Source organism: Ornithodoros turicata, chromosome 9, assembly GCF_037126465.1.
Source record: "Ornithodoros turicata isolate Travis chromosome 9, ASM3712646v1, whole genome shotgun sequence".
Classification (NCBI taxonomy): domain Eukaryota; kingdom Metazoa; phylum Arthropoda; class Arachnida; order Ixodida; family Argasidae; genus Ornithodoros; species Ornithodoros turicata.
Genome location: NC_088209.1, coordinates 31,760,304 through 31,775,703, shown reverse-complemented (window position 1 = coordinate 31,775,703; position 15,400 = coordinate 31,760,304). Strand labels below are relative to the sequence as shown.

Below are 15,400 nucleotides of genomic sequence, written 5' to 3'. Positions count from 1 at the left end.
TTTTAGGAATAGCAAGCCGACCTGTGGCCAGGCTGACCTTTCCGTAATAAACGTATAACCCCACCACTTCCCCTCCACTCCCCCTCGGGAAGATGGCTGGCGCTAGGAGCCTGTTGCGGTGAAGCCTTGTTTTAAGAGTGTTTTAACATCACACAGTTGCCCCGGGCATGTTCATTTTCCAATCCAATCCAGTCCAGTTGCCGCGGGCATTTTATGTCGCCAATGCAAGCCAAGCCAACCAGGAACTCTGGGCAGGCTCCAGTATCGCTCTCAAGCGTATACTAGCTGCATGTTAAAATTGATACTCGCTATACAGCATTCGTTATATCGTTGGCGGCAACTTCAATGCCGTGCTGTAAACTAGGAGGTGGTGGTGGGATCGAATCCTTCCACAGACTGTACAGTCTGAGGTGTTCGCAATGTTTTCGTGCACGCTTTCCACACAGGTGCCTGAACAGTCCCTTCCGAAGTCGGCCCAGGTCGCACAACGACCCCGCATGTCTTCCCCTCTCCCAACTCTCATGGCCACGGGTTCATCGCGGTACTAACAGGAAATTCTTTAAAAATATGAAAGGTCGTTGAGCGTTACCCGCACTCTTATATAAAATAGAACTTCGCTGCATAACCAGCATCCCGAATGATATCATTCTCTCCGCTGATTTCTTGAAAACGGGAGGCGTCAGGCCTTTTTGTGACGCTGATGTAGTTACGTTAATTGTCACAAAAAGGCGCAAGCCCCGCGCTTTCCACAGATCAGGGAGTGATCACGGTATCATTCTGTGCAATGTAGTGAAGCTCTGCTTTTTAGAGCGCTGAGGTCTTGCATGCATTCGCGGACATGGTTACGTTAGTTATCCAGAGGGCATTATATGCATCACCTGCTATCGAGTGTAATGACCTGTTCCCACGACAGCTTCCCACAGCATTGCGAGGGGTATTGCGTGCGGATAATGATGATATAACTATTCTTAACGGAACAGAACAGCGTCCACAGTTCAAAGCACCCAAAAAGAGTGGTCTCATCTGCGTTTACGATCTCGTTAAACAATATGCACATAAAGATACTGACCGACTCTTATTTTTTTTTTTATTTTCTTCTTCTTGTCTTCTTTGACCGTGCATCGCTTCGCTTAGAGCAGCTCGTGCGTTTTGTTTCGAAGTTCTGCGTGCTTAGCTGAACGAATGGCTCCGTTTAACCCACGAGGCTTACTGAAGCTTAGCGTCGGTCGCTTCCTCGCTGGCAAATATAGACTATATCTTAGTCGTATCACGCATGTGGGGTGTTATCTCGTTCAAAATCGTTCACACTTCGATTGATTTGAGTGAAGTTATTTGGGGCTAAATATGTGTTTCTGGGAAGGAAGAAGTGTATGCGTTGACTAACTGGGCAGGCGAGTACTGAGCTATACGCGCCGATACTATCTAACGTTCCAAACGACTCACTTCAATGCGTTTTGCTCTGTCGATGCGTTATTAGGTGAATACTTTGTACATGCACCGTCCAAACGTAGTTTATACCTTACGTTGTAGCGAGATAATTTATAGAAGAGCGGTAAGTTTTCCATCCATGACGAGTGTCGGCACAAAAAAAGTGGACCGTATAGAGGTGATCCATGGAAATCTTGCAGTCCCATGAGCTACCTGAATCATTTCACATGTTCATTCTTTTTTCTGTCATCGTAGCATCGTTAGCCCCAACAACGGTCTTAGCTCTTAGAAAAAAGGGTGGAGCGGTTACAGCTTTTAGGAGGTAATAGTTGTCGCATATGTTGTGCCTAAGAGGTTGCAAAGTTCTACCTGCTACCTCGCTCTCAAAACAGAACTTCACCGCCTAGCACGTTGTCCGCCAACCATGGCGACGAATGCTACACTCTTAAAAATGAGGGGGGGGGGGGGGGGTGTCGAGGTAGCTTGCCGTTGTTGGCCGTTGACGGCCGAAATTTAAGATATAAGGATTTAAAAATGAACTTCACCTCATAGCACGCTCCTAGCCAACCATCATCTTGAATGATATCATTGTCTTACCTGATTTGTTGAAAACGGGAGGCGTACGCCTTTTCTGTGACATTATGACCAGCATATAAGTGTCACAAAAGAAGGCGTACGCCTCCCGGTTCCATCAAATCAGGGCAGACAACGATATCATTCGAGATGATGGTTGGCTAAGAGCGTGCTATGCGGTGAAGTTGATTTTTAAATCCCTATATCTTAAATTTCGGCCGTCATCATTCCTCCATCTGTTATCACACCATACCATCTCATTCTGGCTACAGCCGTGACGCAGCCCACATACGTGAGGCCAACAACGGCACGCCGGTTTTTCGTCAACACCACCACCACCTCATTTTTAAGAGTGCAGGGTTATCGCTTCTGATTCGGTGAGCGAGGGGGATGTACGCCTTTTTGTAACAGTTTAGATGGATGATTTCTTTTACCACCCTTTTACACCCTTTATCAGACGCTATATGGTGACTGAGGTGGAAACTATAGAAGTTGCCACCTTTTTAACATCATTTTTTCTTAGAGTGAACCCTTGGACTGAACCCATGTGCTCGTGTTAACAACCTTTTAGGGGTACAGGTCCCGACAAAAGTTTACGGAACACTGGAGTGGCGTATATAGTCATCTGAGCGACACGGTTGCTGCAAACAGGAGCAGATGGACTTACAAACAGGTGACCGAGTACTCGACGCACCTCTCAGTAAGTGTGTCCACTCCCGTTCGCCGCTAGGGTGTCGCTGAGATCAAGAAATACGTCGCTCCGGTGTCCCGTAAACTTTTGTCGGGATCTGTACTCTGTATAGCAGCCGGCTGCACGCACACTTATGGAACCACAATCTTCATATTATTTTAGCTCAAATTCAATCCAATCCAATCCAAGGCAAAACTACAGCTTCCTTCATGTGGAACTACACGATACGATCTGCGTCTACTTATATGTATGGTAGCGTTGCACGTTAATTTGCACATTCATGAATAAAATGATGTATACTTGTCGTCAAGTGCTGCTAAGAGTAAAAAAAAAAAAAAAATTCACCCGACGAAGTATGTGTGTCAAAATCAAACATGCTTAAGTGTATGACAGCCAATTTTAATGCTATTACTCGGAAATTTGTGCGGAACATACCTCCGAGTCCAAGACTGTCTAAGAGTTAGTGTGTTTCATTGAAAAAGTCGTAATAAGCGGGAACATTCCCTCACTTAAAACAAAAATCAGAAAAACCTAAACAAAAGAATAACTGTTCGGCCTCTCCCGCGTACCCATTCCAACGCCCTATTCCTTACTTCACGTTTACCTACGAGATCAAAAGCTACATGCTATCTACTTCACCCATAAACTCGGAAGTTCTCTTTTGAAGGTAGCACGTTCATAAAAAGGCACGGTCGAAACAAAAAGAAAAGAAAGAGAAAAACGGCTCTCATTTCCGATTTGCGCACTAACTCACATATAGATGTCGCACTTCAAACCTGAAACACGAAATTTTTGTTTTCTAATCGACAACACAGTCCAGGGCAGACGCTCCAGCTTGATCATCGTTCATTTATCATCCGCGCACCCCCAACTCACGATCGCGGTGATCCTGCGGGTCACGTGTCTTGGTCACGTGGCCGCCACGCGACTCCGACAACATCCCCGGCTGTTACATCACCGCGGGGGTTTCTCTGCCGACCCTCCTCCTCTGTCGGTGACATTCGATATCGTTGTCGCATGAAGAGCAGCGTAAGTGGAAGTAGATGTCTCCCCCTTGTTCCGCTCTCTTTTAAGGGGGTTTAATCGTTTCCTCCTTATGTCGGCTATGATGGGCTTGTACTTTGGAGTGCTTTTATTATACCTCCCTTTTTCCCGCAATCTCTCCCGATACTTATCGCATGCTGCTCTGCATCTCGTATACCGCACTCCCCTTTTGGCCTCTCGAATGCCGCTCGTCGCGAAGAGCTATATACGCATGAGTGTGGTACAAGGATTAATCGTTAGATTAGCGCTGCATCGATGACCACTGTGGTGTTATGGTATAGTTTCTTTATGCGTGCATAATCGGGCGGGATACGCTTTGATTTTCACGATAAAGCTTCGTGCAGATGGGGGATGCGGAAGGACTGTTTGTATATATAATGACCAGTGGGAAGCATGGCGTAATGAGGGTGCAAAAGAAGGAGAAGAAGAAAAAAAACGCGTTTCTATGGTAATTTTCAACTTGGAACTTAACATTTACTGCAATATCGCTTCAAGACTGCTTACGGTACTCCCTTTTCCCTAAAACCACTGATGAATGGAATAAGTTACACCAGACGGTCATTGATTGCAACACCCTCCCTTCTTTTGTCTCGTGTATTACTGAGCTTTAACGTGGCTCATAATCGCGTTTCCTTTTGATATATGTGTATATATATTTTGGGTACAGATTCATGTTTGTTGGCATAGCTTTTTCTTTTTATTATTATTATTATGGTTGTTGTTGTACTCTGTTATGTTTATATTGGTGCTGGAATATTCGCACAGTTCTTATTCTTGCATTGGTATGGCCCTCCTTCCACGGCGAGTCAATCGCCAGAAGTATTACAAATAAATAACTAAATACAATACGGTAGCTTGCACACACACTCATCAAAACACAGAAGTGAGGTATTGAAGTTACTCTGTGCCGGTGTAGCAATGTAATGATTATATAGATCGAATGGTATATTGAAACGTGCAGATTTGCTACCAGCAGAAGTTTATGATAATGCCGTCACTCTAAAAACGGACCTCCACCGGCCAGCGGCATGTCCGTCCGTCCGTTGGTGGTATAGCCAAGGTCGTGCTGAAGACTGGGAGATGATGCAGGTTCGAATCCCGGCACAAGCTGTGCTGTCTTGAGGTTTCCCCCCGGGCTTTCCGGCAGACTTCCCAGACGAATGTCGGCTCAGTTCCCCTTGAAGTCGGCCCAGGACGCATACTAAGGCCCCCCCCGTTCCCCACTCCTTCCAACTGTCCTCTCTCCATCTCTCCGTGTCTGGACACCGCTCATAGCCACAGTTGCTTCGCGGCGCTAACGCGGACACTTCTTCGCGTAACAGGATCAGAACCAACTGCTATTCGGAATGGTATCGGTCTTTCTCCTGATTTGTTGGAAAATGAGAGGCGCATATCCTTTTGTGGCAATTTGAATACGTATGAATTGCCACAAAAAGGCGTCCCAAGCAGCACAACATATTGACCCAATATTGGACCAATATTGGCAATGCCGGCCCGAGATTGGACCAAGATTGGACGAATATTGGGTCAGTATTGCCAATGTCGGTCCAATGTTGAGCCAAGAAGTCATAACTGTATCTCTCGGCGTTGAGTGGCGCAAAGCGTGGTACGCGGTGGAGGATCCTGTTTTTAGAGTGTTGTAAGTTTATGTGGGGCAGTCTTCCAACGCCGTTTAAATTCACTTGATATAGGTAATACGGTACAAAAGAAAGCGTGGCTTTGGTACGTGTGCAGAGCGCACAGTAGCCCAATATTGGCTGGATATCGGCAATATTGGACCAATATTGGACTAGTATTGCCGATATCCAGCTAATGTTGGGCTAATATATTGTGATGCTTGGGGGTATATGTACGCGATTCGGCAACGGTTGCTTTGTCGGGGTGAGTACTTTCGCTGTCATGTTATTTCATCGTTACGTCATGAGTAATGTCGTCGTAATACCGTGCCTGTTCTGTCACCAAAAGTCTCCGACCTTGGGTGAGCACAGTCGCAAGGGTTCTGTAAAACCGAGAAGGACCGAAGTTGTGTACAGCTTGCGTGGAACGACCCCTAATAAAACTGGATGAAAAAATGCGACTGAAAGCACGATAAAGCATGCCCTATTACTGCACAGTTGACTAACACAAGTCTCCAGGTGTATCTACACCGTTCCACGTACACAAAGATTTCCTGTGAACGAACCGACAATGGAAAGACAGACAAAATCGTGGCATAATTTCACGATCAGCCGAGTCAAGTATCATAACACGCTCCCACATAGCAAACGCACACACCGCGGTTCTTGACCCAGCTCACTTCCTGACGGCTCCTAATGAATTAAAGATTCGGACTCCACATACAATGTTTGCGTATCAAGGGAGGTAGAATGTTCTAGCGGCACGCTACCGTCGTTGAACAATGCAACAAGCGTAGGCGAGCGTGTAAGAATGTATTAGGAACAACACTGGGCTTTCTGCCTGGTTTGTTTAATAATGGTGATCCTGTATTATGAAGGAAGCGCACTTGAATGTAGTAAAGCGCCGGTTTCTTTCGTTTATGATGCGCTTTATGGAAAAAGAAGAAGCAAAATTGATTCGGTTCGCTGTGTAGCTAGAAGGGGGTGGCGAGTTGCGGTTGACCGCGCCGTGTGAGTGGATGGGATACGCGCCACGTGAAGATCTTGGTGGGAAGTTTTGCATTGTGGGTTTTGTGGGTTTTAGGCTTGATATTTGTGCCGGTTCGTGTTTCGTCTGCCTGAAGATATGATATACGACGAGGAAAAATATGCGTCGAGAAAAATGCTTTTTTTTTTCTTTTACGTAACGATGTTTGCAAGTTCTGGTTCACGCTTAGATTAAAGAACGCTGTTTGGTGATAGTGCAATCTAAGAAGAAGAAAAAAAAAAATCGGTAGAATTTTCTACCCATCTCGGTAGAGCTGTATTGCAACCACATTTCTACTGAAACCAATTTACCTTTTATGTATAACTGCAGAGTAGAAACAGACTACAGAGTAGAAGCTGTCGTTCTACCAGCTTGGGTAGGAAATTCTACCTTTCTCTCTTTTTTTAATCTCTTTTTTTTTTAATTTAATCGTGATGGTCTATAGCTGCACCATCCCGTACAGGAAGTCGAAGGTTGTGCAATTTTGATCAGTAAGCGTCAATATCAAATGCCTTATCGTGTAACGAGGATTTATATATTATTCCAAGTGTTTACTTGTCGACGCGAAGTCAGATACAGATCGCAACAGTGTTCCAATGGTACGTATGGAACCCTCGCTGTCCTTGTATTTATTTACTTCATAAAATGAAATAACGGTAGAGCAGTTTTTATCGACTGTTCATTTCCTTTTCTTTTTGAAGCTTACTCCGAAACCATCCCTCAAACTGACAGCGTGTTCTCCGAGTGGGAAAAAATCTCTAGGTGCTGGGTGCGGATGGATAGCGCATGCGCAGTGCTCAAGTAGATACTCACCCAAAACACGGTTATGCCACAAATGGCCGTTCACTTTTTTTTTCTCGCAACATATCAAAGGTATACTTTCAGTTGGCAGGTGTGAACCGTTACACCGGTTCACGTCGGAACATTCCCACCAAGACACCGACAGTTCCCGTTGACATTCTGCCCCATATGTTATTATGAGTACGTGCAAACCATTGGTCCGTGGTTGGACCGCCTGCAGGTAACTTGCAGCGCTTCCTCTTCAAAACTCGCTGCAAGCCGAAGCCCTCGTTTTCTCCGCTTTGCTTGCATGAAAGAAAAAAAAAAAAAAGAAAGAGAGAGAGAGAGAGAGGCAGATGACTTCAGTCGTCAGCTGTGGACGAGAGAGTCACCTCGCGGTTAAAACTGAGAACGATTCGTGCGAAACGAGTCACCTTAGTGTTATTATTCCTCTCTAATCTTCCAAATTACACGGGTCACATTCAGAATGATTGGTTTCGAAGCAATATCCCTTTCCGAAGCAGTCGCCATGCCGAACGACAGGTTTTGGAGTCCTGCAACTTCCTGTGCTTGAACGAGAGGGGCGTTGGGTACGTATACGCTGCGAACTCCCTGGAAAGGTATAGTTATCTTGGGGATTCTGGTGGCTTCCGAGCGTTGTGTAAGGGCCCCACGCGAGTTCCAAGAGGTGGGCGAAACTCCTTTTGATGTGTGTGTGTTCCTCTGTGGAAGGGTATATCGTTTCTCTTCTCTCTCACCTGCCGAACCCAATGCAGATTCCAAGAAGTGGACAGTCAGACTGTGGAGCGTACTAAGTTCTTTTCTATACAGGGTGTTCAAAATTAAGCTTTCACTAGCACTTTATAAATAGGCGAACAAACGAAAAATGGTGCTACTTTTTCTGTTCCTTGAGTAAGAAACAGGTGCTACATAATTAGCAGCACCTGTTTCTTACACAAGTAGCGTAAAGTTATCATCCGGTTTCCTGTCATCGCTGTTTTGCGTAGCGCTCGTGAAAGCTTAATTTTGAACACCCTGTATAAGAAAAAAAAAAAAAGCCCCATCTTTGGGCATTCTGCCCAAAGATGATGCCAAGGATTGGGCATCGTCCAATCCTGATCTTCGGGCGTCCGTACTCGTTTCCCTGTCATAGTTTTTTCCCTTCTCCTCTTCTCTCTCCCTCACTCTCCTTCTTTCTCCACATTTACGGACAGACCTACACGGCAGTCGACGTTGCTGAACTAAGACGTGGAACGTATTCGTCCGGGAATTATCAGTTGCTTCAGCCTAATACACTCTCAGAACGGAACTCCACTGCATAGCACGTTGTCAGCCAACCATTGTCACGAATGATAGGGTTACCGCTTCTGCTTCGAAGAGCAGGTGGGGCGTACGCCTTTTTGTAGCAGTTTGGATACATGATAGTTGCTACAGAAAGGCGTACGCACCTCTCTCTCTCTCTCTCTCTCTCCAAATCAGAAGCGCGAACACTATCATTCGTGAGTCGCGGCAATGGTTGACGGACAACGTGCTATGCGGTGAAGTTCTGTTCTGAGAGCGTAGAGTAGCTTCGCAGATACGTAAAACGCGCAGATTATACGCACAAGAAGAACTACACCACTTCGAAATGCTGTCTTTCAGCGTGGGGCGGGGGAGGAAGAAATTCAGCATGTCACAGAGCACACCTTTTCCGTCCACTGGGCTTCAACAGCAATCCTATAGAATAGGTGTGGCAGAGGTATCAACATTGTAACACGTATAAAGCGGAACAAGTTGACAAATCGGCGGTGTAGGTGTGCTTCACATTCTAACTTCGGTATCTGTGCGTTTCGCACGCAGCGTGCTCACACCACTGGCCCGTGAGAGTTAACCTAATCGCCGAGGAGTCGATTGAAAACGACCGGATACTGTCACCTGTCATTAGACAGCGTTCGTGGAAAGTTAAAAAAAAATGTATGGGGAAGCGCTATGACTGCGACGTCGTGGCGGAACACGATCGCGTACCGTGTCATTTTCCCATCAAGGCTTCGTGGCGACCACACCTTTCCCTGATCTGAGGAGTCCAGTGCATGCAAGCCGAGGTTTATATATATGTATCCTGTCTATTTTCGGATAGCGACTGCTTAACGCCGGGTGTAGCCAGGAAACCAAAGCGCATGTTCACGCCGCTAATTTTGGCATGACGTTAAATCAGATAAAAGGGGAGGCTAAAATATCGTAATCTCTCTGGCTGTCGTCTATACCTCTCTACATGTCGCTTCTCTTTGGCGAACATTTCCGCTACCCACACCAGTATTGACATTGAAGAGCTGAGACCATTAATTACTGGAGCCGTTCCACTCGGAGGACATGTCAAATCGCGTTCTCTACCATATAAGATGAAGCATTGCTACCGATTGTTACATGTATCTCATCACCCTGTTGCACGGAGCGAAAAAAGATGCCCTATTTCCTGTATCGCGCGACCTACCAGCTGACAGGTAGAATTCAATCGGAAACAAGAATAAGACATATGCGAAGAGACTATACACTCGAAAAACAGAACTTCACCGCATGGCACGCCACCACCCGAATGACATCGTATTTCCCCCCTGATTGGTTAAAAACGGGAGGCACATTATGTTAACTGTCCCAAAAAAGGAGTACGCCCCGCCTTCACCGCATTTCACCGCACCGCACAGAACTATCTGTCTACACACACACAGCCACTGCATTATCGCACCGACAGAAGTAATGACATCACTGGACGCACAGAATAGTAGAATAGTCTAGCATTCTGCCAAACAAGAGCCAAGCTGGTGGTTGGAGCAGAGCTTGCTATATGCGTTGAAGATCTGTTTTTAGAGCAACGGAAAGCCAGTCTAGTCACCATCATTACCAGCATTAGCACCACTACCAACCACTACCACCACCGCCACCATCTGTTCGCGGGCATCGTTCCGTATGCATGGTTCCTGACACTTTCTACCTTTGAACCTAACATATTATCTGTACCGAAACACACTCGTGAGAAAAGTCAGTTCTTCTTCGCGATGATCCTTTCTGACTCCCACGCAATCAATGGCCATTAAACTAACACGCGCAGGTTAGTCCGCTACTTTCTCACGAGCAGTTCCCGGGTCATTTTCTCCCTTCGTGCTGTATTTACTGAAAGAGCTTATGATATGTAATGGTACATGTTAAGCAAATGACGCGACTCTCACGTACGGCATGCACGGCGAAGTTTTTCCCATATTAGCGAGGTTACAGTCTCTGTTATTCGGGCTCAAAAATACGTCGCTGACAGTAGCCGTTAAAAATAGGCAAATTTAGGTTGCAATAGGCCATTTTGCTCGCTGATGCAAGAAGTTTTTCGCGCATGCACGTTCACGAATGCAGTAAGACTGAAAAAAAAAAAAAAAAAAAGGAAGAAAGATGAAGCCTAGGAGTTTCATAATTGTATTTTCATGGGGGGCTGTGGGAAAGTTGTTCGAAACAAATTTTTCCGCGTATAAACTGAAACAGGAAGGTGGGCCCGTTGGTACCAACTTGACATAGCGAAAACTTGGACGAGCCAACAACAGGGCACGACACGAATGCTCCGAATGACAAGGAGCATTCATGTCGTCAGGTCCTTGTTCTGTGTTCTTGTGTTGTTGGCTCCAAGTTTTCGCTTTTCTGGGTATGCTGCCGAATAAACTCGTATTTTGTCAGTTTCGCGGAAGAAGTGGGAGAGGAACAAGAAACTCTTGACTGAGTCAACTTGAGTAGTTCAGATGTCAACAGGGCAAGCCCGCGCACTATACGTTAATTCCCCGGACAGTGCTAATGCGGCGTCTTGCAATCGTTTCGTGCATCGATATGATGTGATGCGATATGATAAAGAAAAAAATAGGGATGTGAGTTTCGACGAAGTCGAGCTGGCTACCCTAGTACACTTACACACATCGATGTGCAACTATGCCGTCTGCTACGTTTGTGTAAGACGATGCGTTTTCTGTACACTATATTTTCATGCATGACTGTGCAAAAAAATTTACCCCTCCCTGTTGGTTGGAGGGATGAATATTGTGACTTTCTCCTTGGAACGGGCTGTAGCTAGTGCTACCTATAGCCTGCATGCGACGGCGCCATCTGTTGGCCAGCGCCTGCACCTTCTGCTGGCCTTACCCCTCACCTACTTTCTCCGTGCTGTCACCGTGGACATAGCGAATCACCACTAAAAGTGAGGTACTTTTGGTGTTTGTTTACAGTTGTTGCCTTCCTTCAGTGCAGCATGGAACACGCACATGCACAGAAATAATGATTGGAGTTGGAGTTGGAATTAGGAAAGAAAAATACGGAGATGGTGGCTCCTACAAAACACAGGAGCCGGCTACTCCAAACCACTTGAAAATAAAAATCAGTACGTCTAAAAAGTTGGAGGCGCTGCAATGTCCACAAGAAATGTCATTAAAGCAGCTGTTGCACGCTGTCTATGATATTGCGTCATTAAGGCAAATAACGTCAATCAAACTTCGAGTTCTCATCTTTCTTGCTTACATAGTTCCTCAATGCACAATAAGACTACCAGCATCGATCGGTACGTTGTCCTCACACCGTGGCTAACCTTTCCCTTCTCTTTTTTCTTACTTTGCATTAAACATATTCCCCCCTCCCCCCCCCCCCCTCAGACCCCCAAAGCATCGCGAAAACGTCCGCGAGCAGTCCCTCACGAGTTTCTAGCTTGTTTTTATTGGTCCTCCTCGTCGTGTAAGCAGTTCTCTTTCGTTCATTCAGAAAACACGCGTGTCGACCGCATACAGTTGCGCGCACACATACATACACACGCACCACTGAAGAAGGGAATCAACAGTTGAAAAGAAATGCAGGGGCCGGACACCAAATCGGAACACCAAATATAGCAAAAATAAATAAAAATCATAAAGCGACCAGCAAGCAAGAGGCGCGCGGCAGCATCCGCTGTGCGTCAGGTTGACCTCTGTAATGAGTGTGTCGTAAATAATAATAAAAAATGTTCCCTTCAAAACGAAACCGACCGACAGAAGTAATGACATCACGCCTCTTCTTTCGCGGACTCGATACGAGCGCCCTCTTTCTTACCGCGGCAAAAAAAAAAAAAAAAAAAAAAGAAGAAAGAAAAGAATAGCGCATCTTTTTCATCCTCGTCTTTTCGGCGCCGTTCTCTGTGCATGTATGTGTGTATGTGTACCTGGGAGGTCCAACAGAAGGCCACAATAGAGGTCTTTGTGTGCACAAGTGCGGTGTGCCAAGCTAAAAGACGTCGCACTATTCAAACTCTGCGGAAGCCGCACGATATGTGTGCTCTCGGTTTGGAGTGAGCAATTTCGAAGTTACGTTGTGGTTGGGACTCCCGTGGGTTGGGTTAACGAATGACGGATCAATGAGTGGATGTTTTTCTGGGAAAGATATCCGTATTAGCATTCCGAGGTGCAATAGCGAGGTTGAGGGAAAGTCATGGGAAAGAAGCGTCTGGGATGGCAAACAGAACTTAACCACATAGAACCCTGAATGGTCACGTATTGCACGGATTGGTGTCGTTATTACTACTGATTTGTCGAAAGGCGTACGCGCTTTTATAAGAATTAACGTAAGTGCATTAATGTCACATAGGGGGGGGGGGGAGTAATGGCAGGATCGGCTCACCGTTGTTGGCCACACAGAAGTGGGCGTCGTCACGACTATAGCAAAAAAAAAAAAGAACAAGAAAAAATAAAGAAAGAAAGGCGGATAGAGGATGAAGGGTTGAGATACGTAGAGCGTGCATGAGTTTGTCGGGGAGAGCAAAGTGTCACATTTATGTCACAAATGGAGTGCACCTCACGTTTTCGACAAATCAGGGGAAGACGATGTCATACAGTCATCTTACCCCTTCGCTACGTCAACAGCATGGGCCAATTGTCGCATGCGATTCCAAAAACAGGCTTTCTGTGGATATCAGTGACTGCCCATGCGACTAGTGGCGGCTTTGTCTCCATAGCAACAGCCGCCGAAAGCATGGTCCTGATTGGCGGGCTCCTAATGTCTACGTCGTTTATGCGATCGGACTTTACTTTCTTCTTTGGTTCTGTGTTAGCGCCGCGAAGCAGCTGTGGCTATGAGCGAGGAGCATACGTGAGCTGATGGGGACAGGACAGCAGGATGAAATCGGGGACTCGAAGGTCTGGTATGCGATCTGATGTGACTTCAGGTAGAACTGTGCCTACATCCGTCTGGCCGGGAAACCCAAGGAAATCCTCAGGCAGCTCAGCCCGTGGTAGGATTCGAACCCACGACCTCCCAGTTTTCAGCACGGCCTCGGCTACCACCAGTGAGTGACCATGTATAGGACTTTGTTTACCAACGAGGCATTGGTATAGTGACCAACGTATGCAGAGGTTTCTCCTCCGGAAGAAGCATGTATAGCCCTAGTGATAATGTGCTGTTCAGAACATTTTATTAACATGATTATCTGATTACATAAGTAACTGCCCAACTTACACTTTGCTTTTCACTAACACTATAACAACCTAAATGTTCTGCATGCGAACTAATGTTAGAAGTACGGTGCTGTTTCAGAGCACAAGAGTGAAGAATAGTCAAAAAGGTTCAGGTGCTTTGCTTTCGACACGACTGCTTCCCAAAGTCGAATTTTCGGAATGCCACGCGATAGCGGTCCCCAACAACACCGAATGTCCTCTGGATGTACGAATGCTTTCCTGATGGATTCGCACGTCCGATGGATATCTGAGTGATATCCATCGGACGTCCGAGTCTCTTAGGACATTATTCGTACATGCAGGGGATATACGGTGTTGTTGGGGGTGTTGAACGATGCACTCTTCCTTCTTTTCTTCTTCAGACGATTGTCGTTGTCCACTCTTGCGCAGTTTTTAGGGTAAGCTATAGGAGGAGCCAGCTTTCTAGTCCATCCAGATTTGAGTCCATCATGCGGTGCTGCACTAAATTTTATTATTCTTCGTTACAAGATCTTGACGATAGAACCTACGCTCTTCGTCAGGTTGAACTCCTACAGGAACATCGTTCTCTCTGAGAGAATGCCTGAGCGCGAAACTGATTTAAACGGACCAACTTACTTCGTTCTTTATTAACACTGACGTCAGAAGTTGGCACGAAATGACGTGACACGGCATGGACGACCTTGGAATTATCGACATGGATAATGGTCACAAGTCTGCAACATCCTACTATGCCTTGCCCCTTTTTGTTTATTTCTTTCAATATTTTGAACGTCACGCGGAGCAGAGTAGGGATATTCGATCAAAAACGAATAATCTTAATGATGTTCCCCTCTCGTACAATGAAATTCAATGAAAAAAAAAAAAGAAAAGAAAGAGCGAAAGCCCCCTGTCACTCCATGCCATAAGTGGCCAGACCACTTGGCACGTGGCTCTGCTAAAAGACCTAATTCATAGCCATATAGCCCCACAATGAAAGTCACCAACCGCGAACGAGCCCACCGTGTACCCTCGACAGGAAATATAAGAGTGGTTATAACAAAATTACCGACTCACCACCGGCAGACGGATGGACGTTCTATCGATAATGCGCATAAAAGACGAGAATATAAGGCTGGGGCGAAGGGCCTCGTCCCGTATCCGCCACCGCCACAATGGGTACCACCCGCCGGTGTACCGACTACGTTTAGTGCCTCTTCCCCTTTTCAATAAAGCGCTCCCTAATAGTACCTCACGCCTGATGGCGTTTATGCGATTAGGAGCCTCATAATCGGGTTGTGCGTTGAACGCTAGCAGATGCGAGCCAGCCATGCTGTCCCGTGTTCCTCATTTTTGCCGGTGATTGCATTACCCTTGTCCCCCGACATTAACGTCTCCAATGTCCCGATTGTTCAAGGATTCGATTTCTCTCTTGCTACTGCCACAATTGGCCGCTCGATGGAGTTCCAGCTTGCGGACCGCGCGTGCTCTCGTTCCCGGTTGAGTGGTGTCATTCACCAAGGTTGCCGAAGAGGGCCGCTCATGGGGCTTTTCTTTCAGGGTGAGAAAGGGTAGGGGATGGAGAAAAGAATACGTTTCGTTCCGTTTTGCGTCAGTTCCTGGGGAAAAGAAAGAGCAAGCTAGATTGACATCGTAAGGGAAATTAGGGAACTGCGTCATCTCTTCGCGGGACAAAATAACCGACGAGTGCCTCTCCTGACGCCACAACTACCCGTTTCTCGAAGAAAATTTTGATGATCTGACTAGCAGTGAAAGTGTCAATTTGCTTTCTGTAAACATTCCT

The 15,400-nt window shown here is 46.2% G+C and overlaps 1 protein-coding gene across 3 annotated transcripts in view; it reads left to right on the top strand.

The window, feature by feature from the left end:
• The window catches only part of LOC135368626 (dopamine beta-hydroxylase-like), a 352,228-nt gene that overhangs the window by 47,407 nt on the left and 289,421 nt on the right, over window positions 1-15,400 (top strand). The gene's annotated exons all lie outside the window — the stretch shown is intronic.